The sequence below is a fragment of the Phascolarctos cinereus genome, unplaced genomic scaffold, assembly GCF_003287225.1.
Source record: "Phascolarctos cinereus isolate Bilbo 61053 unplaced genomic scaffold, phaCin_HiC Scaffold_8;HRSCAF=390, whole genome shotgun sequence".
Lineage (NCBI taxonomy): Eukaryota > Metazoa > Chordata > Mammalia > Diprotodontia > Phascolarctidae > Phascolarctos > Phascolarctos cinereus.
Genome location: NW_027556291.1, coordinates 43,042,793 through 43,061,685, shown reverse-complemented (window position 1 = coordinate 43,061,685; position 18,893 = coordinate 43,042,793). Strand labels below are relative to the sequence as shown.

Sequence of the window (18,893 nt, the reverse complement as noted above, 5' to 3'; positions counted from 1 at the left end):
ACCCCTCAAGAATGAATAGTATATTTGTATAATAATAACAAAATTAAACAGGCAACAATAGAAAGTCAAATCCTGTTCCAAACAACTACAAAATGCATAAAATATTTGAGGATCAATCTACCAAAGGACACAAAATAGTTGTATAAATTCATAAAGAACAGCTTGAAGGAATATTCAGTGCTCATGACTGGGAAATGCCAATACAAAAAAACAATATTACCAAAGTTAATTTACGGTTTTAATGCTATACTAATCCAATTATCAAAGGAATACCTTATAGAACTGGATAAAATATTAACAAAATTCAGTTGTAAAAATGAAAGATCTAGATTATTAAGGGAAAGTAGCATTTCCAGAACTTAAACTATATTATAAAGCAGCAGTCATCAAAACCATCTGGCATTGATAAATAAGTAAATGAATGAGTAAATGAATGAATGAATGAATGAATGCAACCAACTAGACAAGGGAGAATCAGAAACAATGAAACTCAATAACCCAGTGATTGATAAGTCAGAAAACAAATTACTTAGGGAAGAGTTTCCTGTATGATAAAAACTGCTGGGAAAAGTGGAAAGCAGTATGGCAGAAACTAAGGCTTAAACTAGCACTTCATGTCATATTCCATATTAATATTAAATTTTATACTATTAAAAAATTAGACAAGACTCAGATCATATAGTTTTCACAGCTGTGGATAGGAGAGGCATTTTTAACCAAAGAAGAATTAGAAGCAATTACAGAAAACAAAACAGATAACTTTGTTTACATGAAACTGACAAGCTTCTGCACAATTTAAATCAATACTCTCAGCATAAGAAAGGAAGCAGTTGAATGGGGGAGAAAGAAACCTTTGTATCAAATTTATCTGATAAGGGTTTGGTATCCATGATACGTAAATTATATATGTATATGTATATGTATATATATATATATATACATGTATGTTTCTACATGTACATATATTTACACATGTGTATGTGTATGCATGAAATAATCATTCCTCAATGAGTAAATAGTCAAAGGATACGAATAATCAGTCCTCAAAAGAAGATGTAATGTAGTAGCAACCAAGTGAAAGAATGCTTCAAATCACTAATAATAGGCAAATTAAACACAAAATAAAACAATCCTGAGGTTTTACCTCACACCCTACAAACTGACAAAGATAACAAAATATGGAAATAGTATTGGAAAGGGTATGGAAAGACAGACACACCACTGCATTGTAGGTGGAGCTGTAAGTCAGTATAACAATTATGGAAAGCAGTTTGCAATCATGCAAATAAGGTGACTAAAATGTCCATATCCTCTGATTTGGAGATTCCATTACTAAGCATATAACACCAAGGAGGCCACTGATAAGAAAAAAGTCCCCACATACACCAAAATATTTGTATCACCACTTTTGGTGATAGCAAAGAATTGGAAACAAAATAGATGCTCATTAATTGGGGAATGGCTAAACAAACTGTGGCACACTAACATAACAATATTACTGTGCTACAAGAAACTACAAATATGATGACTACAGAGAAGAATGGAAAGATCTAAAAGAACCCATGAGTAGAGCCAAGAAAACAATATACATCACAGGTGTCAAACTCACTGCTGGCTGCGAACCTGCAATACTCTTGAGTGAGGCTAGAACCAGATGAAAATATAATTGAGAAATGTTTAACAAAGTAAATAAAAATATGATACAACATAGATAATGTTAATTTGTGGTTTTCTAAGTCAGTATATAGGGACCTGTTTCTATTTGAGTTTGACACCCCTGACATATACAATAACTACAATCAACCATAAAAATTGAAAAGTGTGAACATTTCAAAATTACCAAGAACAAGCTTGGCTTAAAATAAGAGATATGAGAAGACAGCTTCTAACCTATCCCATTGTAGAGGTGGGAGGTTTTTGCATGAGTGTGATACATTGCACATATTTTCAGGCTTTTTTTAATGTATTGATCAATGTTGCTCTTTTTTCCCTCTTTTCTTTTATCTTTAAAAATATTATTTTTATAGGATAGCACTCTGTGATGAGTAGGGGTAGGGATACTGGGGGAAACTGGTGACATAAAAAACCCACATCAATAAAAATTTTATTTTAAAAAAGTACTAATTAATAGCTCATGTTTACAGAGAGTGTCATAGTTTGCAACTTGTTTTACATACAGGATCTCACTTGATCTCCCCAACAATCCAGTGATTAGATGCTATTATCATTTCCATTTTATAAATGAGGAAAGTGAGGCACAGAGTGAGGGAGTAATTTGCCCCTGGTAACAGAGTTGCCAGCAGAGATATGATTTGAATCCAAGTTTCTCTGGACTCCAAATCCAGCATCTTTCCATCACAACATACTTACAAAATGTTTGTGAAATTCAATTCCCAACTATATTCCATCACTGGGAAAATAGTGACATTACAGGAAAAAGAGGGCCATGGTATCATAGCATATAGAGAGCGGGCCCCAAAGCTAGGAAAATTTAGGCCAAAGTCCTGTTTCTGACACATAATGGCATACTTCATTTTCCTTTGATTTAGGCAACCTGATAAGGCTATATAAGTTGGACAGAGAGTATTGACCTGCATTGCTAGAGTAACTTTCCATGTCCAGGAGTTCTTTGTACTAATGAAATAATAGGTCCAGTTTCTATTTATGCCTAATCCTAGTGTAAGAAGAATGCCAGTATTTTTAAAATAACACATTCCCAGATGTAAATTCCTAGCAATAAACCTATAATAATTGATATTTCACATGCATATAGAACTTCAATATTTGTAAAGCAATTTATATAATAATTACATTTGATCCCTATAGTAACTCTATGAAAGATACAATTATTAGCCCCATTTTATAGGAGGGAGAGAGAGAGGATGAGGATGGAAAGAAGGAAAGAGGGAGGGAGGGGGAGGTTAGGAAAGAAGGAAGGTGGGAGAGCGAAGGAAGGAAGGAGGAATGGAAGGAAGGAGGGACAGAAGAGGGAGCCATTATTCTCTACTTTACAAGTAAGTAACCTGAGGTTCAGAAAGGTTAAGTGATTTACCCCTGTTCACAACACTAGTTTGTGTCTGAGGAGGGATCCTAATCTAGGGCCACTTGACTTCCAGTCTAGTGCTCTATCCACTATGCCATGCTGCCTTCCAGAAGTCAAAATTCAATTCAGGACACATTTGTTACATACCTTGTATGTGCAAAGAACTCTCTTAGGTGCCATGCAATTTGTGGCACTAATTTTCCATCACATAAGAACTATTATGTCTAATCTTGAAAACTGGACTCATGCAAGAAGCAAGTGTGTCCACTGGGAAGTCTATGTCTCCAACATCTTGCCATTTCTTTCAGGAGTTAGGGAGTTTTTGCATCCAATAACTGGAAAGGCCGCATATGAATTTAATTTGGAAGACAAAGGGAAAAGATGTACAAACTAAAATACCCAAATAGGTAACACATTTCAGTTTTCCTTTTAAATAAGTCTCAAGAAGACTGAGCAACATAAAAATAGCAGGTTCATGTTATAAGAAAAGCCAGAGATGGAGAAAAGTGTCACTCAAGCATCTCTTGGGATTGTTAGGAATTTTATCCTTCAAATTAGACTAACTGGGATGGACAGTGTTTATGGATTGCTATGAAATATTTACAATTCATTTCTTCAGGGCCAAGAGCTTGACCTGGTCTGTAATTTTTCTTCCATACATTTCTAAACATGAAGAAAATTTTATGAATGATAAAGTATTGAAATTGGTCAGAAGGGGCAACCAAATTTTAAAAAGCTATGTGGTACAGTAAAATGGATCAGGTGTGGTTGAAAATCAAAATTAACATTTATATATATTTCAACATTTGCAAAATGCTTTACATGCATTATTTAATTTTCTTGTCACAACAATGCTGTGAGACAGAGTTTGTTTCAGTTTTTTTCTAGGGTGGAGGTGGGGCACAAACCTGTGATTTCATTGGCCCAGGGAGCTCCCAGTGAAAAGGTTCCTCTACAATGCAGATTAGTATCTTTTCCGCAGCTTTAGAGTCTTAGAGTACTGACTGGGGCACTAAAAAATTAAGTGACTTGCTCAGGGTAACACAACCAGTATGATTCAGAGGCAAGATTTGAAAGCAAGTCTTCCTTACTCTAAGGCTAGTTCTCTATTTTTTAGTTGGGGAAGTAAAGGTTATGATAGGTTAAGTCAGTGGTTTAAACTCAATTAGAAACAGGGGCCACTAAACCATAAGGATCACTGTTGGCTGCATATTGACTTAGAAAACCATACATGTGGGGCAGCTAGGTGGCGCAGTGGATAGAGCACCGGCCCTGGATTCAGGAGGACCTGAGTTCAAATCTGGCCTCAGACGCATAACACTTACTAGCTGTGTGACCCTGGGCAAGTCACTTAACCTCACTGACTAACCAAAAAAAAAAACCATACATGTTTACACATTTCTTTTTCTATTAATACATCAACACATACATCAGACAGAAACTACATTTATCTGTTTCAGGCCACACTTGGGAGTGATGGGGGCTGCATGCAGCTCTTGGACCACGTGTTTGACACCTCTGGATTAAGTGACTTGCCCGTGATCCCATAGTGAGTATCAGAGATGATATTTACTGAATCCAAGTCCAGAAGTCTGCTGATTATGCCACACTGTGTCTCCAAGTGGAGTGGACTTAAGAGTTAGGCAATCTTTTTGAATCCAGATCTCTACTTCATAGCTGTGGTACTGTGGACAAACCACTTAACATCTCTGAACCTCAGTTTCCATTTTTACCCTTCATTTTTGCTACATAACTGACCCCATGATCATATATTTCATGGAAATATTTTCTGCCACTTCCTGTGCAAAAGGAATCATTGCTAATATGCTGTAGCCAACCTAAAGTGCCCTTTGAGTCAGCCACAATTTTGTTTCTTCAGAGAATGTAGTACTCCACATCATATATTCATTAAACGCCTACTATGTGTAAAGTGCTCTGCTAGGTGCTCTGCAATTTGTGGCACCAATTTTCCATCAAAAAAGAATTATGATGTCTCATCCTCAAAACTGGGCTGAGAGTAGAAGCAATTGTTTTCACTGAGAAGCTTAAGCCTCCCACATCTTGCCATTTATCTCAGGAGTTGCAGTATTTGAGCACCCAGCAACTGGTCTAAAATGATTTGAGGCCATTGAACATCACTAAAAGAATATTGGTGTTAAGAGGCAAAGAAGATGGGACTGTATATGAGGGAGGGGCTCGGGGTAATTCAAAGTGCAGTTTCCAAAGTGTAAGCCAACCTGTTCTTCTCTTCCTTTTCATTCCTGGTTGCAGCTCATTGTACCTATGCAGGACCTATCCCAGATACGTCTACTGAGGGTTTGACTGAGCCTGTGATTTTACTGGTCTAGGGAACTTGCCAGAGGAGAAAACTCCCTATACCAATGGGGTACAGCATTTCCTTTGCATTTTTTTTACTAGGTAAAAGAGCCAATTCTCCCCCTCAATTCTTACCTAGCCTTAAGCACTGAATTGGGTGTTGTCTCAGTCAAACTAATACCTGTTACAGACCTTAGCTTAAAAAGGCCAAGGTCTCCCACTGCATGGGGTCATTTCTAGTCATTCCATTCTATATCCTTTTTTTCTGGTAGAAGGTAGGGTTATATTTTATTTTATTTTTAAATTAATTTATTTTTAGTTTTCAACATTCATTTCCATAAGCTTTTGAGTTTTAATTTTTCTTCCCCTCCTCCATCCCCAAGATGGCGTGCAATCTGATATAGGCTATATATATACATTCCTATTAAACATATTTTCACATTAGTCATTTACTTTACACATTAGTGTAAAGAAGAATTAGAACCAATAGGAGAAACCATGAGAAAGAAGAAACAAAACACAACAGAAGAAAAAAAGAGCAAATGATATGCTTCAATCTGCATTCAGACTCCTTCTCTATATCTTGCCACTGGGCCTAGATGGCTTTAGAGGAGAAAGTGAGGCTGGCGACCTTGCACAGCCCTTTCTCACGCAAATCCAATTCACTTACAATTCATGGCATCATCTTCCTGATGTCATGGTCCTCTTCAAGAAGGAGAGCAGAGGACAAACAACAACAACTGAAGATTTGATAAGCTCAATGGACTATCTTTTCATCTGCATGTCAAAGGCTGAGGGCAGTGGTTCTGGGATTTCATTTAGTTCCTTTTTCTATTTCAAACGTATCTTGAAATCAATCCCTAAATGCTTGTGTCATTCAGTGTTCATGAATAGGCCCCATAGAGTAAAACCGATTATATTTCATATATATGGGGGGTGTGTGTGTGTGTGTATATGTATGTATATAATATAAATATATATAATATGTATATATATACACACACACACACACACCCATATATATACACATACATACACACTTAATAAAATATTAATCAAAACACCAAAAGGTTTCTTATAGACTTGGATGAAATTATAATGAAATTTCTATGGAAAAATTATTAGAATATGAATTGACAGTTTTGAAGGTGACAAGTTTGGCTAGATATCTGAAAAAGGGAAAGAAGCTAAACATTTGGGTAGATGCAAATAAGGGCATCAATAATTAGAGACCCAATGAATACTTATTCACTTTTTCAAAACCATTATGAGGGTGCCAGAGTCAAGCTGGTGGTGGAGTAAGAACTAGCATTTCTGCCTAGCTCTTCTAACACACCCTTACTTCTAACACACTTCTAACACACATCCACAAGAACCAGAACACATGCTAAACCAAATTCTGATCTGGAAAGTCAAAAAAGTTATAGTGAGTCATTTTTCCAGCCCAGGGCAGCTTAGGAAGACAGACAGAGGGGTCTTCCAGATACTGGGGTAGGGTCTGGACAACAGTGCAATACAACAGCAGCAACAGAAGGCTGTGACAGCAACAGCAATAGTGAAGAGCAGCCCAGAGCCCAAGGATGGTAAAGCAACTAAATATCTGGTTAAAAAGAAATCCCAGAGGACTACTGTACTAGCACAGGGAGCAGGATCAGGTGCCATCTAACGGATATGTTGACCAAAACCCAGTTACAGGTCACAGTTCCATGGCGGAGAGGAGTGGTCACAGTTGTGAAGGAGCAGGGGACCAAGCTAATAAGGACCAGAGTGCAGACCAGGAGGGTAGTGAAGAAACTCTCCCCAGATCATACTACATTGGAAGTACTGAAAACTTACAGGCCCTAAGACTGAGCTATGAAAGCAGCATAAGGACATCAAAGGCAGAAGCTTGGGCCAAACATCCTCCCACCCCCTGCCCAGAGAAGAGTAGAACCCAACACTAACATAAAGTCCAAAGTCAAGATGTAGATTGGGGAAATGAGCAAACAACAATAACAAAAAGAACCTGACCATTAAAAGCTACTATGATGAAGACAATGACTTGAAAGCATCAATAAGCAAAGTCACAAAGAAAAATGCAGATTGGATAGAAGCCCAAAAAAATTCCTGGAAGCATTAAAGAAAGCCATTTTTAAAAGAACAAAAAATGATTTAAAAAAATAAAATTAAAATTGTAGAAGATAAATTGACAAAAGAAATGAGAGCTATGAAAGAAAATTATGAAGTCTATTAACAGCTTAGTAAAAGAATAAAATTACTGAAGAAAACAACTCCTTAAAAATGAGAATTGGACAGATGGAAGCCAGTGACTCCATGAGACATTAAGAAAAAAATAAAACAAAATCAAAGGCCTGAAAAAAATAGAAGAAAATGTGAAATATCTCATTTAAAAAATGGCCCAGGAAATAGAGCAAGGAAAGAGAATTTAAAAATCGTTGAAAAAAATCAAGGAAATCATTGGGGAAAAAAAAAGAAACAAGAAAATGGAATTGAACAAGCCATAAATGAGTCCCCTAAGGGAAAAAACCTAGGACCAGTTGGATTAAAAGCAAATTCTGCCAAATATTTAAAGATCAATTAATTCCAATAATACATACACTGTATGATAAAACAAGTGAAGAAGGAGTCCTACCAAATTCCTTCTTTCACAAAAATATGGTCTTGATACCTAAACCAGGAAGAACCAAAACAGAGAAGGAAATTATACATCAATTTCCTTAATGAATATTGATACAAAATTTTAAAATAAAATACTAGCAAGGAAAATACAACAATATATCACAAAAATCATACACTATGACTAGACTGGATTTATACCTGAAGCATAGGACTGGTATATTGGGAAATTTTACATATACATTCATAGATAGATAGATAGATAGATAGATAGATAGATAGATAGATAGATAGCTGGATGGATGGATGGATGGATGGGAAGGCAGCTAGGTGGCTCAGTGGATAGAGTGCCTGAGTTCATATCTAGTGTCAGATACTCACTAGCTGTGTGACCCTGGGCAATTAATTTAACTTATTTGCCTTAATCAACTGGAGAAGTAAATAGCAAACCACTCTAGTATCTTTGCCAAGAAAACTCCATGCACAGCATTGGAGTGCTATTGTCCACAGGGTCATGAAGAGTCAGACACAACTGAACGATTGAACAACAACATGTATGTATATATATATGTGTGTGTGTGTACATATATACATATACACATATATATGCATAATTGATTATATCAATAATGAAATCATATTATCATTTCAATGAGATGTAGAAAAGGCTTTTGGCAAAACACAATACTCATTCCTGTAAAAAAAAGGCAACAGAAAGCATAGGAATAAATGGAGCTTTTCTTAAAATGATAAGTTGTATCTCTCTAAAACCAAGAGCAAGCATTATCTCTAATGGGGATAAACTAGAATCCTTTCAAACATATCATGGGAGAAGCAAGGATGTCCATTATCATCTTTATTATTCAATATTGTACTAAAAATGCTAGCTATAACAATAAGACAAGAAAAAGGAACCAAAAGAATAGGTATAGGCAATGAAAAGACAAAACTATCACTTTTTGCAAACGATATGATGGTTTACTTAGAGAACTCTAGAGTGTCAAATAAAAAAAATACTACTTGAAACAATGAATAACTTCAGCAAATTCACTGAATCTAAAATGAACCCACATAAATCATCAACATTTCTATATATTATCAATAAAACCTAGCAGGAAGACATAGAAAGAGAAATTCCATTTTAAATAATTATAGACATTATAAAAATACTTGAGAGTCTACCTGCGAGTCACAAATAGGAACTATATGAACACAATTACTATTCACAAGAATAAAGATAGATCTAAATAACTGGGAAAAATATTGATTGTTTATGAGTAAGCTAAGGTAAAATAATAAAAATGACAATAGTACCTAAATTAATTTATTTATTCAATGCTATACTGATCAAACTACCAAAGATTTACTTTGTAAAACTGGAAAAAATAATAATTAAATTCATCTGGAAGAACAAAAGGTCAAGAATATCAAGGGAAACAATGAAAAAAAATGGAAAGGAAGGGGGCCTAACAGTACCAGATCTCAAACTATACTACCAAGCTGTTTTCATCAAAACTATTTGTTACTGGATAAGATGTAGAGTAATTGATCAATGGAGTAGATTAGGTACACAACATAAAGAAGCAAATGAGCACAATAACCTGGTGTTTGATAAAGCTAAGGATCCCAGTTGTTGAAGGAAGAACTCACTATTTGACAAAAACTGAGGGGAAAATGGGAAAGTGGTCTAGCAAAAACTGGGCATAGACCAACATCTCACATTGTATACCAAGATACACTCAAAATGGATATATGATTTAGTTATAAATTGTGATATCACAAGCAAATTAGAGGAGAATGGAAAAAAAATTACCTGTCAGATCTATGGATAGGGGAAGAGCAAACAAGAGATAGAGAGGTTCACAGGAGATAAAATGGATAATTTTGATTACATAAAGTTGAAAAGATTTTGTATAAACAAAATCAATGTAGCCAAAATGAAAAGCAGGAAACTAGGGGAAAATCTTTGCAGTAGGTTTCTCTGATAAAGGTCTCATTTCTCAAATATATTGGAAAGTGAGCAAAATTTATAACAATAAGAGCACCATTCCCCAATTGGTAAATGCTCAAGGGATAAAAACAGGCAGTTTTTAGAGGAAGAAATCAAAGCTATCAATAGTAATATGAAAATGTTCTAAATCATTAATAGAGAAATGCAAATAAAAATAACTCTGAGGTACCACCTCAAACTCATCAAATTGGCTAAAATGATAGAAAAGAAAATGACAAATACTGGAAGAGATGGAGTAAAATAGGTGTGCACTGTGTACCATTAGTGGAGCTGTGAACTAGTCTAACCATTTTCGAAAGTAATTTGGAACTGTGCCCAAAAAGCTATTAAACTATGCATGCCTTTTGGCTTAGAAATGCTACTAGGTTTATATTCCAAAGAGATCAAAGAAAAAGGAAGAAGACCCATATGTAAAAAAAAAAAAAGTAAATATTTATAGCATCTCTTTTTGTGGTGGCAAAGAATTGGAATAGAGGGGATATCCATCAATTGGGGAACTGCTCAACAAGATATGAGTGTGGTGTAATACTGCTGTACTGTAAGAAATAATGCAGGAGATAGTTTTAGAAAGACCTGGGAAGATTTCTGTGAACTGATATAAACTGAAGTGAATAGAACCAGGAAAACAATTTACACAGTAGCCAACAGTATTGTAAAAGTAACCGCGAAAGACTTAGTAACTCTGACCAACACAGTGACCTACCACAATTCCAAAGGATTCATGATTTTTTAAAAAAAAATCTATCTACCTCTAGATAGAAAACTGGTAGACTCAGAGTGAAGAATGAAGCATATTTTTTCTCTCTTTCTTTTTCTTGTCCCTCTCCACCCCAGAACATAGATAATGCAGAAATTTGTTTTGCATGACTTCACATATGTAATAAGATTTGTATTTCTTGCCTTCCCAATGGGTAGGGGAGGAGAAAGGGAGAAAGGAGACAATATGGAAGTAAAAATTAAATTAAATTTTAAAAATCATTGAGAATTATCTCCTTGCATATTGGGGGCATTCTTGATGAAAATATAAGAAGAGAAGAGGCATGCTTTCCCAAATTATATTCCATGACACCTTACTTCCTTCAAGGCTCAACCCAAAAATCATCTCCTACATGAGGCCCATTTTGACTCAATTTCTTCCACACCCAATTGCTGGTGCACCTAGGACAAGTCCTTCCCTAGGCCCCAGTTAGCTCATCTGAGAAATGGTAGATGCCTTCTGAAGTGCTTTATGCTCTACATTACTAGATCTTACGTACACATCTTGGAAGAGATAATATTTGAGTCAGGCTTAAAAAGACAGGAATTTAAGAAATCAGGGGAGGATACATACCTCAGCAGCTCTGGTAAGTCAACCTATCAATAATAAGTATTACCCCTCCAGCTTTTCAGCTCCCTTTTATGTATCATCTTCCCCTATTAGAATGTGAACTCCTTGAGGGCAGGGGCAGTCTGTTTTTGTTTTGTATTAGTATCCCTAGCTCTAAGCACAGTGATTGGCACATAGTAAGCATTTAATAAATGCTTGTTACCTGCTTGCCCATCAACTATGAAACTCTCTCTTTAATCTTAGTGACAGCAATTACTATATTCAAGACTGTGCTCTTCTTGGAGGAACCTGCTATGGGTTAGTGTTGGAAGTGAAGGTTCTCTCAGTCAGGTAGCACTAACCACATCTTGGCAAATTAAAATAGAGTTTTTAAAGACATGCCCAAACCAAAGCTGCTATTCCCTCAAACAGCAAGAGGTTCAAAAAATTAGAAAGCTCTAAAGTGCAAATTTCTTATTAGTGGATCTCTTGTGAAAAATAACTTCATATCACAACACAGATTTAGAGGGGATCTCAGAGGACATCTAGTCCAACCTCATATTTTAAAAATGATGGAATTGGGGCTCAGAGTCATACTGGGTTTTGGCAGAACCTTAGCCCAAGGCCATACAGATTATAAATATCAGAGTTAGGATTTAAACTCTAGCAAAAACAAAGCTAGCTGCAGCATACAGTTATATTTTTTATCCTTTGGAGATCATGGTGTCCATGGTTTACAATCATATGGCCTCACTGGAAGAATATTAGTGTTACAAAGAAGGGTGTTTATAAGGGAGCAGCTTAGCAGCTCTCAAAGCATTATGGTTTCCCAAAAACGATGGAGTCCATTCTCTTCCTCTTAGCCAATTTTGGATCCAGTCCATTATCTACAGTATCTGTCCCACTTAAACATACTGATGGATAGTACAGTGGGTTGCCCCTCAATTGTATGTCATAGACTCTAGATGAAGAGTAGGTATCATTCCTCCACTTATTATGGGTTTTTCCCTCTGTGAATAGGCAGAACTCTTAAGTGGTTGTGAATCTCAGGAGATTTTGCAGATTTCCAGAGCTTAATACAATCAGGATATCACTCATCAACAGGAACACCTGGAGAACCTTGCCATTCCCAGGAAATCCTCCTTAATTTGGACTCTGTGACTACATGTTGTTGCCATGATTGTTACTCAGACTTGTCTTCTCACCAGTCCCTATCATGGAACTTATGTGAATTCCTCCTGCTCTTTATCCTGTTTTTACTCCTTAAGCTACCTCTTGGCTCTATCCTTTCCCAGATTACCCAGCTCTCTGCTTAGTTCCTGATAATAGCTTGGGGTTCTGAGCTCCACTAAGTGGCCTTTGCCATTCTTTCAAGCCAGGTAAGTTTCCATCAGCACTATGGACCCTGCTGAGCCTCTGTCTTCACCAGGTGTCAGCCTATGTCTCATAAAAACTTGAGGCCAGGGTAGTTAGGTGGCACAGTGGATAGGGCACTGGCCCTGGAGTCAGGAGGACCTGAGTTCAAACCCGGCCTCAGACACTTACACTAGCGGCATGACCCTAGGCAAGTCACTTAACCCCAACGGCCTCACAAAAAAAAAAAAAAAACCTTGAGGCCAGCTTTTCCTCACTCCAATCACTCGCTACATCACTGCCAGAATAACATTTCTTGTGAATAGATCTGTTCATGTTTCTCTTCTACTAAAATAAATTTTAAAAAAAAAAATCTTCAGTGACTTTCTACTGCCTCCCCAATGCATTTTAAACTTTTTGGCCCAGTATTGAAAGACCTCTACCATGTGCTACTACCTTACCTTTTCCAGCCTTGGCTCATATTGCTTTCCTCCATGCACCAAGCCAACCTTGACTATTCCATGCTCCTCCATTGTGCCATACCACCAATGCCTTTGCTCACATCAACCCCTGTACCTGGAAGTCCTGCCCTCCTCTCTCTTTGCCTGTTGAATCCATCTCTGTCCTCTGTTGTGTTGTTTGTCCTTCGCTTTTTGAAGAGGACCAATAACATCACAAGGTGCTATTTTGACTTGTGCATGAATTGGATTTAATTGAGGCAGAGCTGCACAAAGTCATCAGCCTCATTTTCTCTTCTAGTCATCCAAGTCCAGTGGCAAGACAAAAGTTAAGACAACTGGTCATGGCCAGGATGCAGTGGGTGACCTTGGCATATTTGATATCTGACCAAGCTTTAAGTGCTCCATAGTACCTGTGTCAGCCACCTTCATGGCACTGGAACAAATTGTTTTCATCAGCCCACTCTATACCTGGGGAAGTCTTTACACCCTTGCAGTAGAAATCCCCCTAACAGACCAATGGGTTTGAGGTCTGTGGCTTACCCTCAACCTGGTTTAGTCCATGTACTGAGATGGTTTTATTGGAGTGTGGCTGCTAAGCATGCTATAGCTGCTTAGAGCCACAGGTAAGAATTTGTAAAGTGCTTAACACATACTGGCACATAGTAGGCTCTATATAAATGCTTATTCCCTCCCCTTTCCCCAGCATATAAGCATAAAAGCCATCTACTGGAATGAAATTTCAGAATAGCCTAGAAGGGGAAAGGAAATAAGGAAGAGATGAAAGACAAAATAATTAAGATGGAATAACAAAGTAAATTCAAGGAACTTTAATTAGGGTAGGGTATAGAATGGCAGGAATTGGGAATCAAAGTAGTGTAAGTAAAACTAATTGCAAGGACCACATGCTGACCTAAGAATGAGGGAAAAATCAATACAAACAAATGGAATGGAAGAAAAATACCAATCTTACCACTATGACAGTAAATATGAATGAAGGTAGATTTGATGAGATCCTATCCTGTAAAGTCCAACTCAAATGGCACTCCCTTAAAGAAGTAGTCACCAATCCCCCAGCCTCAACGTGGATAAAGACCTTCTCCTTGGATTCTAGCCATCATATTGGTTGTACCTTTCTAATGCACTCACTTATCCAATAAGCTGAAGTCTTATAGCCACTTGAGTTTCTATCTTTTTCTCCTACTAAACTATAAGCTTCCTGAAGGCAGGACTGAGTTTCATTTAAACTGTGTATCTCCCCCAGGCCAAGAATAGTACTATGCTTACAACACTCTCTTCTTACACACACATACACACATGCACACACACACACATATAATCACATCACTAATCTGTATTCTCAACTTTAGCATTAAGATGAGCCTTTACATATACAAAGTACTGAAAAAAGTACTGTAGGTAAAGCTGTACTCTGTACTGCATATCTTACTTTTCTTTTAAAGTATATAATACATTTCACATTTTATTTTTAAAGCTGTCCTGCTTGTCTGTGTTTCCTACTCACCTTTCTTTTTTGAACATTTTTAAAAATGCTTCAATGACCTTCTTTTCTTGCCTTGCTTTTTTCATTCGTGGTAACCCGACTGATAACCCACCATTCTACTACTCCCAAAAATGTTTTTCAAAGTAAGAAAAACAACGAAATCTTTGTATTAAATGTGCATAGTCAAGCAAAACAAAACCCCTCATTAGCTATATCTGAAAACTTAAGTCTCACTGTGCATCCAGGGTCCACCACCTCCACGTCAGGAGGTGGGGAACATGTTCCATCACTGGTCCTCTGGAAGAAGTAGTGTCAAACTCAAATAGAAATGGGGAGGGGGGGGGAAGAGGCAACAAGCTGTTCATAAGGATCTCCATGGGCTGCATATTGACTTAGAAAGCCATATGTTAACATCTATGTTCTAGTGCATTTTTACTTATTTTGATAAATATTTCCCAATTACATTTTCACATGCTTTGGCCACAGTGGGAGAGTTGTGGCCATAATGCTGACGAAAAGGCCACATATTTGACACCTCTGCTCCAGAATGACATGTGGTTACTACATTGAGCAGAGTTCTTAAATCGTTCAAAGTTTTCTTTACAATGTTGTTAATATAATATAAATTGCTCTCCTGGTTCTACTCACTTCACTCAGTTCACACAAGTCTTCTCCAGTTTCTCTGAAACTGCCCCTTTAATAATTTCTTACAGTACAATAATATTCGATTACATTCGCATCCCCTAATTTGTTCAACTGTTCCCCAATAGGTAGGCACTCCTTTCATTTACATTTCTTTGTCACTACAAAAAGAATTTCTCTAAATGTTTTTGTACATATGGGACCTTTCCCCTTTTTAAAAAAAAAATCTCTTTGGGGTATAGGCTCAGTAGTGGTACCCCTGGGTCAAAAGGTATATGAAGTTCAGTAACTTTGGCAGTATTGGTCCAAATTGCTTACCAGAATGGCTCTACCAATTCACAACTCCACCAAAAGTATACTAGTATGTTTTCCCACAGCCCCTCCAAAAACTTTCATTTTTCTTTTTTTCTTTTTATCGTCTTTACCATTTGATGGATATGAGTAAGGCGAAACCTTAGAGTTGCTTTAATTTGAATTTGTCTAATTATTGGTGATCTGGAACATTTTTCATCTCTACTGATAGCTTAAGGTTCTTTCTTTGAGAAGTGCTTATTCATGTCCTTTGATATTTGAGTTAATACCTTATATAGCTTAAACATCAGAACTTTAGCAGAGAAACTTTCTGCAAGGACTTTTTCCCAGTTAACTCTTTCCCTTATAATTTCAACTGCATTTATTTTGTTTGTCCAAAAGCTTTTCAAGTTTGTGTAATCAAAATTATTCCTTTTATCTTCTATGATCCTTTCTATCCCTTGTTTCATCAAGAACTGTCTCATCCACAATTACAATAGGTATTTCATTCCTTGTTCCTCTAATTCATTTGTGATGCGACCTTTCATATCTAAGTCATGAATCCATTTGGAACTTATTTTAGTAGAAAGGTATAGTAGAGGTTGGCTCAAACCTAATTTCTAACAGACTACTTTCCAGTTTTCCCAGAAGGCTTTGCTGCAAAGGGAGTCCTTACTGTAGAAGTTGGGAGTTGGGGATTTATCAAACAATCTTTACTATGTTTGCTTCTGTATGTTGTGTACCTTTTCTGTTCTACTGATCTACATTTCTATCATCTAACCAGTACCAAAGCATTTTGATGATTACCAATTAAGAAATCATAAGTTGAGTTCCTGACTTTATCTGGAGTATAGTTTGAGCTCTCATACTACTATGCCTCTTGAAATGGTCTCATAATAAATGTTCATAAACTGAATAAATGGACCATTCCTTAAGGTTAGCTCTAGGGGTTCTGGTTCAGTCTGGGGCTTAATTATAAGATATCTAGCTGAACTGTTGCAGAGAAAATTTTAAAAAGTCATAGTGTTCAGGACTAGGGAGATGTTACCTCTCATTGACTGGCCAACAATGGGTCCCAGCCTAAGCCTCACTTGGTCATTATTTGGATTCTGATGGCTCAGAGTGAGCATAGATAGCAATTGTTTCTGTTTTGGCCAGAAACCCTGAGGTTCCCAGATTGATTTTTTTTTGACTAGGTAAAAAGGACATTCTTTGCCTTCTTTCTTACCTAGCCTTAATCATTGAATGGGCATTGCCTCAGTCGAACTGAGATGTGAGACAGACCTTAAAAGGCCAAGGTTTCCCACTGCATCCGGGACCATCTCCAGTCATCCTGATCTAAATCTTGCCACTGGACCCAGATGACTGCAGAGGAGAGAGTGAGGCTGGTGACTGTGCACAGGCCTCCCTCACTGTAATCCAATTCATTTGCATGTCATGGCATCACCTCCCTGATGTCATGGTCCTCTTCAGGAATGAAGGACACTCTGGGAAAGTCACTTAACCCCAACTGCCTCACACACAAAAAAAAAGAACAAAGGGCAAACAACAATACAGAGTGAATAGAAGGTTAGGCTTAGAGTCAGGAAGACCTGGGTTTGCATCCTGTTGTGTGAACATAAGTCACTTAACCTCTCTGAGCCTCATCTATAAAATGGGAATGATAAAAACCAACAGTAGCTACCTCAGAGGATTTTTATAAGGCTCAAATTAGCCACTGGATATGAAGCATTTTTATAAACTTTAAAATGCTATATAAATACCAGTTGTTATTGTTGTTATTATTAAGGGAAATTGTTCAGTGGGGTCAGGTATGTTGGGAAGCCCAGGATTAAAGCCTGGATGGCTGTAATTTCTTAGACCAAACCATGATTTCCCCAGAGACACAGTGCAAGTAGGGGTGGAGGTGGGGTGGGAAACTTCCCATCGTAATGGAATGAAAATTATAAGAATATAAGGGGGGAGGAGGCACTCCCATACAGTTATTAGGTATTACTAATATGAAAATGAAATCACAGAGTGTTCAGCTCTAATCATAAAACCCTGACCTTTAATTGAAAAGTTAGTCTTTGCAAAAAAGGCCAGGCTCTCCCTGGAGTCTGGGGGGCTTCAAAGGACTGCTGGCCGACTTGGGATTAAAGTGCCAAGATCTTGACGGTCTCTTTAGGCGCCAGCCTCCTACAGGGTCCTTTGGCACATGAAAGCCAGTGGTGGAAGGACTATGGCACCGAGAAACTAATAGGAGCTCCATTTATTAACTCAAAAGGACAAGGAAGCTGTTCCCAGCAGCAGGTATGCCCTGGCAGGAAAGGAAAGCCACTGCAGCTCAAGCTGAATTCCATGGTACTGGGGGAAGAAGACAAACAGGAGGAAAGGGGGTGGGGTGATGGTCCTTTGGAATAGAGCAGGTTTCTCAAGCTGGCCAAAGTATCCCATCTCAGCAAGGTGACCTGGGTGCAATCCTCCTTTCCAGACAAGGCTCAGGTATCATTTCCTTCATCAGGCCTTCCCAGATTCCCTTCCCCCTTCTCAGTGATCCATCTCTCCCACCCCAGACATCCTCAAAACATAAGATCACAGAATGTCAGAGCTGGAAGGAACTTTAGACAGAAGCATGCAGAACAGCACACCCTGGGGGAGTATTCCCATTGAACATTCCCCTTCCCTTCACCTATGACCTTAGACATCAAATAATCCACTAGCAGAAGAACAACATAAGCCCAAGACAAGGGAAGGGACTTGGTAACAGACATAGTAAGTAGTAAGGCTAGGATCCAAACCCAGGGCCCCTGAGTCCCAATCCAGTTTTCTTTCCACTATAATCTGTGACTTCTCACCCTATTAACACACTCTCCCCCATACACTTAGCCCATGCTACTTTCTGCTATAATTATATATCTCTCCCTCTCTCTAACTGAGCCAAATAAAAGCAGGAATCACTTTTTAAAAGTCCTAATCGAGGCAGCACATTGTAGTAGAGAGAATGCTCGACAAAAGATCAAGAAAAAATAGGGAGACCCTTGTTAGGTAAGCCTTCCCAAGGCAGCTTGAGTTTTGTGCCTCAGTTTCCTCATCTATAAAAAAGGGATAACAATAGCACCAACGTGACAAATTCAGTGTTAGGATCACATGAGAAGATGTTTGTAGAGTACTTCATAAACCTTAAAAGGCTTTCTGAATTAAATGTCAGCCATTATTTTATATATTCAGACATCTATGTGTGTATATATATATATATATATATTCATATTTCATTCAGATTCAATATATACCTGCTGGCTCCTTCCTCTCTACCTACAAATATTCTCAGATTTACCTGTTATTTTTTTAAAATCCCTTCATTTGGTCATGCT

At 37.5% G+C, this 18,893-nt stretch overlaps 1 protein-coding gene across 1 annotated transcript in view; it reads right to left on the bottom strand.

Moving 5' to 3' along the window:
* GPC3 (glypican 3) overlaps positions 1-18,893 on the bottom strand; it is a 691,493-nt gene that overhangs the window by 390,617 nt on the left and 281,983 nt on the right. The window lies entirely within an intron of this gene.